The sequence below is a fragment of the Triticum dicoccoides genome, chromosome 5A (genome assembly GCF_002162155.2).
Source record: "Triticum dicoccoides isolate Atlit2015 ecotype Zavitan chromosome 5A, WEW_v2.0, whole genome shotgun sequence".
Classification (NCBI taxonomy): domain Eukaryota; kingdom Viridiplantae; phylum Streptophyta; class Magnoliopsida; order Poales; family Poaceae; genus Triticum; species Triticum dicoccoides.
The window spans coordinates 686,517,037-686,524,217 of NC_041388.1; positions in this window are offsets into that span (position 1 = coordinate 686,517,037).

Consider the following 7,181-nt stretch of genomic DNA (forward strand, 5'->3'; position numbering starts at 1 on the left):
AGGCTTATAGTGATGTACATTACCGAGAGGGCCCAAAGATACCTCTCTGACAATCGGAGTGACAAATCCTAATCTTGATCCAGGCCAACTCAACAAACACCATCGGAGACATGTGTAGAGCACCTTTATAATCACCCAGTTACGTTGTGACGTTTGGTAGAACACAAAGTGTTCCTCCGGTATTCGGGAGTTGCATGATCTCATAGTCATAGGAACATGTATAGTTATGAAGAAATCAATAGCAACAAACTAAAGGATCATCGTGCTAAGGTAACGGATGGGTCAAGTCAATCACATCTTTCTCTAATGATGTGATCCTGTTAATCAAATGACAACTCATGTCTATTGTTAGGAAACATAACCATCATTGGTTCAACGAGCAAGTCAAGTAGAGGCAAACTAGTGACACTCTGTTTGTCTATGTATTCACACATGTACTAAGTTTCCGGTTAATACAATTCTAGCATGAATAATAAACATTTATCATGATATAAGGAAATATAAATAACAACTTTATTATTGCCTCTAGGGCATATTTCCTTCAGTCTCCCACTTGCACTAGAGTCAATAATCTAGTTCACATCGTCATGTGATTTAACACCAATAGTTCACATCTTTATGTGATTAGTTCACATCTCCATGTGACTAACACCCAAAATAAACGGGGAGCTACATCGCGAGTTATTGATCTACAACATAGTTATGCAAATACTATTAGGACTAAGTTCATGATAAATTAAAATTCAATTAATCATATTTAAGAACTCCCACTTAGATAGACATCCCTCTAATCATCTAAGTGATCACGTGATCCAAATCAACTAAACCATGACCGATCATCACGTGAAATGGAGTAGTTTTCAGTGGTGAACATCACTATGTTGATCATATCTACTATATGATTCACGCTCGACCTTTCGGTCTCGGTGTGGGGATACCGACGATCGAATATCGGGCAAGTAACACACCGATGGACAAAGGGAATTGCATATATGATTGATTGAATCCCTGACATCGTGGTTCATCCGATGAGATCATCGTGGAACATGTGGGAGCCAATATGGGTATCCAGATCCCGCTATTGGTTATTGGCCGCAGAGGTGTCTCGGTGATTGATATGTCTCCAAGGTATATATAATTTTTGATTGTTCCATGCTATATTATATTCTTTTTTGGACATTATTGGGCTTTATTATACACTTTTATATTATTTTTGGGACTAACCTATTAACGGGAGGCCCAGCCCAGAATTGCTGTTTTTTTGCCTATTTTAGGGTTTCGCAGAAAAAGAATATCAAACGGAGTCCAAACGGAATGAAACCTTTGGAAACGTGATTTTCGGAATGAACAAGATCCAAAGGACTTGGACCCTACGTCAAGACATCAACCAGGAGGCCACGAGGTAGGGGGCGCGCCTACCCCCCCCCCCCCACCCAGGCGCCCTCCACCCTCATGGGCCCCTTGTTGCTCCACCGATGTACTCCTTCCTCCTATATATACCTACATACCCCAAACTACCAGATACAGAGCCAAAACCCTAATTCCACCGCCGTAACTTTCTGTATCCACGAGATCCCATCTTGGGGCCTGTTTCGGAGCTCCGCCGGAGAGGGCATCGATCACGGAGGGCTTCTATGTCAACACTATAGCCTCTTCGATGAAGTGTGAGTAGTTTACCTCAGACCTACAAGTCCATAGTTATTAGCTAGATGGCTTCTTCTCTCTTTTTGGATCTCAATACAAAGTTCTCCCCCTCTCTTGTGGAGATCTATTCTATGTAATCTTCTTTTGCAGTGTGTTTGTTGAGACCGATGAATTGTGGGTTTATGATCAAGTTTATCTATGAACGATATTTGAATCTTATTTGAATTCTTTTATGTATAATTGGTTATCTTTGCAAGTCTCTTCGAATTATCAGTTTGGTTTGGCCTACTAGATTGATCTTTCTTGCAATGGAAGAAGTGCTTAGCTTTGGGTTCAATCTTGCGGTGTCCTTTCCCAGTGATAGTAGGGGAAGCAAGGCACATATTGTATTGTTGCCATCGAGGATAACAAGATGGGGTTTATTTCATATTGCATGAGTTTATCCCTCTACATCATGTCATCTTGCTTAAAGCATGACTCTGTTCTTATGAACTTAATACTCTAGATTCATGCTGGATAGCGGTCGATGTGTGGAGTAATAGTAGTAGATGCAGGCAGGAGTCGGTCTACTTGTCTCGGACGTGATGCCTATATACATGATCATAGCTAGATATTCTCATAACTATGCTCAATTCTGTCAATTGCTCAACAGTAATTTGTTTACCCACCGTGAATACTTATGCTCTTGAGAGAAGCCACTAGTGAAACCTATGGCCCCCGGGTCTATCTTCCATCATATTAATCTTCCAATACTTATTTATTTCCTTTGCCTTTTATTTTACTTTGCATCTTTATCATAAAAATACCAAAAATATTATCTTATCATATCTATCAGATCTCACTCTTGTAAGTGGTCGTGTAGGGATTGACAACCCCTTATCGCGTTGGTTGCGAGGATTTATTTGTTTGTGTAGGTGTGAGGGACTCGTGCGTGGCCTCCTACTGGATTGATACCTTGGTTCTCAAAAACCGAGGGAAATACTTACGCTACTTTGCTGCATCACCCTTTCTTCTTCAAGGGAAAACCAACGCAAGTGCTCAAGAGGTAGCATTCATGTCTGCATGGTTCCCGAACCCATAGGGTCTACACACTTAAGGTTCGGTGACGCTAGAGTTGTAATGGGAATAGTATGTGGTTACCGAAGGTTGTTCGGAGTCCCGGATGAGATCCCGGACATGATGAGGAAGTCCAGAATGGTCCGGAGATGAAGACCGATATATTAGACGAAGGGTATTGGAGTCCGGAATTGTTCTGGGAGTACCGGGTGACGACCAGCGTGACCGAAAGGTGTTTCGGAGGCCCCGACAAGCGTTGGGGGGCCTTATGGGCCAAGGGGAGGGGGCACACCAACCCACTAAGGGGCCGTGCGCCCCTCCCACCCCCTCTCACGTAACCTGGAGAGGTGGGGCGCCTCCCCTAGGGCAGCCTCCCCTCCCGGCTTGGGGGGGGCAAGTTTCCTAGGGGTGAGGGCGCCCAAACCCATCTAGGGTTTCCCCTATGGCCGCCGCCCCTCCCCTAGGGAAACCCTAGGGCGCCTCCTCCTCCCCCCTTCCCCCTATATATAGTGAGGGAGAGAGAGGGCAGCCACCCCCTTCCCTGGCGCAGCCCCTCCCTCCTCTAGCGCCTCCTCCTCCTCCGTAGTGCTTAGCGAAGCTCTGCCGGAGAACCACGAGCTCCACCACCACCACGCCGTCGTGCTGCCGGAGTTCTCCCTCAACTTCTCCTCTCCCCTTGCTGGATCAAGAAGGAGGAGACGTCCCCGGGCTGTACATGTGTTGAACGCGGAGGCGCCGTCTGTTCGGCACTTGATCAGATATTCCGCGATTTGAATCGCCGCGAGTATGACTCCATCAACTGCGTTCTTGTAATGCTTCCGCTTAGCGATCTTCAAGGATACGAAGATGCACTCCCTGTCTCTCGTTGCTAGCATCTCCTAGATTGATCTTGGTGACATGTAGGAAAATTTTGAATTATTACTACGTTCCCCAACAGTCTGATGGATCGACATGGATGTTGGTCAAAGGAGAAGATGGTCGTGATTCCAACGATGACGACATAGGAACATGATGCCGATGGTGATTGACTTCTATGTCATGGAAACACATGGTACAAACTTGAGGGCTTGTGCGGCTTCAACAAGACTATGATGAGGGTCCATTCAAGGCAGTGTGCATAGGAGGGAGCATGAAGTCGACAGGGCGCGGGGCGCGTGGCCAGCTACATGGAGTCATGTTGAAGGTGGAGCTGGAGTCTAGCGGAACACGTCACTCTGTGCTGATGGAGGGGCTACAGTGTAAGATGTCGGAGAACCGAAACCTATTTCAGCAGGATAGCGAGAGATACGCGGGTTGGACTGCGGCATAGTGGTCTGATGGAAACGTAATACTCGGCATCGGTTGGTGATGATCGGTGGTTCTCTGCAGTAGAGGTTAAGTGGTGTTGGTTCGCGGCCCTGGAGACTCGACCAGGACAGCAAAGGCTCGGCGAAGCGATAACAACGAGGCGTGCGGTAAGCACATGACACATCAATAGACCAAGGCACTGGTGATCAGACAAAGCGTGTAGATGGTGCTAAAGCAGTGTTGACTAGTACCAGATTCAAGTTGGTGACTAAGTTTATCGGTGCTAGTTGGTGGACGAGAGTTGACCATGGAGAATCTAAAAAAGTGGTAGGAAACTCTGAAATTGTGAAAAGCTGGGAGAGTACATGGCCGTATATTATGTGATGTTCAGTGCACATGCCAAAGTGCCTATGACAAGACAGAAGGAGGCGGAGTGTTATAACGGTGGGACATGTTAGAGACTATTCAGAAAAGGTTGAGACAACTGCGAATTTGACTCAGGGTGATGCATGGCAATGGTGAAATTCTTTCAAGTTTGAGACAGACAGTAAAGAATGGGCAAGGATGTTGAGTTCAGGTAACTCTTATATGCGTCCAATATGTAAGTTGTTCATTTCCATGCGGACAATAAATGGCTTGTCATGGCGTTGGACGGATACTCCGGAAGTCAGGGCCGCAAACTAGAGTAAAAGAGTAGCTTAACTTTGCTCCAGAGTTGACTGTGAAGAAGACGAGAAGGGACTACAATTGCAGGTGGAGTCACATGGAGTCTGAAATAGCAGCGGTGCTCATGGTATAATCTCAAGTCCAATATACATGGAGATTTGATGCATGGATGAATTTGAGGTGGTGGAGACTATTCATCAAGGTGGAGTTTGTATGAATTGTATCAAATATATTTGTACAAGCTAGGTCATAGTTGGACTTAGATTCAAACTGTGCGTAGACAGGGTAGCAATCGTGCCCTATTAAGACACGTGTATCCTAGGGCTATAATATTATATATTGAGGATAGACACACGATGTAACCGAAGCCAACATACTAGCATAGGCAGGCAGGGAGCTGTCGGCGTGTGTTATAACGGTGTCACGGGGAGGAGCACAGGAGCGCCCGTAGTCAGGCCCCGAAGGTGTAGCCATATCGGTGAACCTCGTTAACAAATCTCGATGTCATGCTTGTTGCAATTGCTTGATCCTCGATAGATAGACTGCGCGCCTCAGATTAATTTTAACACATGGTCGTTCCTCGAACCGAGAGGTTGATTTAGGGAGAACATACATGAGTTTTTTTTTTGAGATAAAGAAGAACATGTGACATACAGGTATGATACGAGCCTTTAACACACAGCTAACACAGGATGCAAAACGGCAAAGTTCAATAGCCAGCTTACACCTCCCATTCAAAACAGAATTCTAAACTGCACACTTCTTGATAATTTTGATCGGAGCAGCATATAAAACCATTACTATGACATGTTGCGTCAAAAACAAAATTGTATACAAATTCGATCTCGATTCTAGCTGCTCAACTTAGAAGGATCCTACAGGCGGCTGCGCGTCAGAGAATCCTCTGCAAACTGTAAGGCTCACCGTTTCTCTGCCTCTTGAGCCCTCCCCGCGTTTGCCCTGTGTCTAGGGGGTTCACGAATCGGGTGCGGAGGCTGGCTTCTGGAACTGGCAAGAGTAACGGAGGATGCAAGAGCAACTCCGGTTCCTGCTGCAGCGGCGGATGGGGAGGTAAGATAGCTCCACAGTCGCATTCCCTGCGACATGAGCAGCTCCAGCCGGGATGCCATTGATTCTCACTCCCGCTACTAAGAGGAGGTTGATCAGCAGTGTGCCAACTGCCAAGAGGAGGTTGATGTGTGATGACTGTCTCCAAACAAGCCGCTTATATATCCTCGCTCTCCCAGTGAAGTGAGCTTGCACGTGCGTTCATCGAGTCAAAACGACGAGTGAAGAAGAAATCAACAAGGGCCGTTCAAATCAAACCACCACGCCAAGGCGACGACTGCTCCTAGCACCTACTAGTTCAGTGTTCAGACCACACCATGTGGCCAGGGTTTTGTTTATTGGTGGGCGCTGGGGGTGGTGACCATGCAGATTGGGACGGATATCAGACGTTTTTAGAGTTGCTAGCTATACATACTGCTCAGTCCATAGAATTTTAAAAAATCTCTGCCGTACGTATGAGCTTAACCTACTGAATTCATATTTTAGTTTCGTGTTTCTGGCAAAAACAAAAATGCAATGATAGGTCGATGATGGCGGCGGAGCAGGTAGAGACGACATTATCGGAGTGGCAATACTGCAATGACCAGTCAACGACGGAGGGGGAGTAGGAAGAGGCGACCTTGTGGTTAAGTTCGCAAGACCGAGCGTAGCTGGTGAGGTGGGAGTGGTGAGTGGTGACGGACGGTATGAAAGAGTAACTCTGTGCATTCGGTTTATATGGTTTGATTTATACTGTATTTTTTATTTGTATCATATTTACGAAAAAGGGTTTCCCCGCTTTATATTATAAAGCACGAACCACAACACCAAAGCATCCGATACAAGCGCACACCATACACCCAAGGCAAGATACATGAATGCCGGGCACCGACACACAATCACAACGACTACAAAGCACCTAAAAGATGAGCAAAACGAAACCGCTAAGAGCCGACGGAGAACACCACCACGAGGAGCGATCGTCCGGGAGGATGTGTAACGAACATGCCGGACCGAGGACTCCAAAACGGTGCCTCCAGGAAGGGTACGGCCATGAACGTCGCCACCGTCCGATCCGAGGATCGAGTTTTCACCCGGAGTAAGATGGAAGAGGAAGAAGCACCACGACAGAGCCTGCAAGGAGGACACGACGTCCACGGACGCCATCACCGTCGACCAGACACACTGGGTAGGTGATGAACCCCAGTGCTTCAACACTTCCGCCGCCCCGGTCCGACAACACCCGCAGCCACGCCGCCCAAGCGGCCATGGTTGCCTGCCCGCATCCGAGCCGCGCAGCCCGCCCACGACCAATGCACGACTCCCACCACCAGGGCCGCCGCCCCGCCATGAGACCACCCCGAAGCCACCAAAGGCCACGACTTTGCCCGGATCCACGACCCCAACCACCTCCAGAGCCGCCGGCGGCCAAGCTGCCTCGAGGAGGACCACAACCACATCGACCAGGGGAAGGGGAAGGC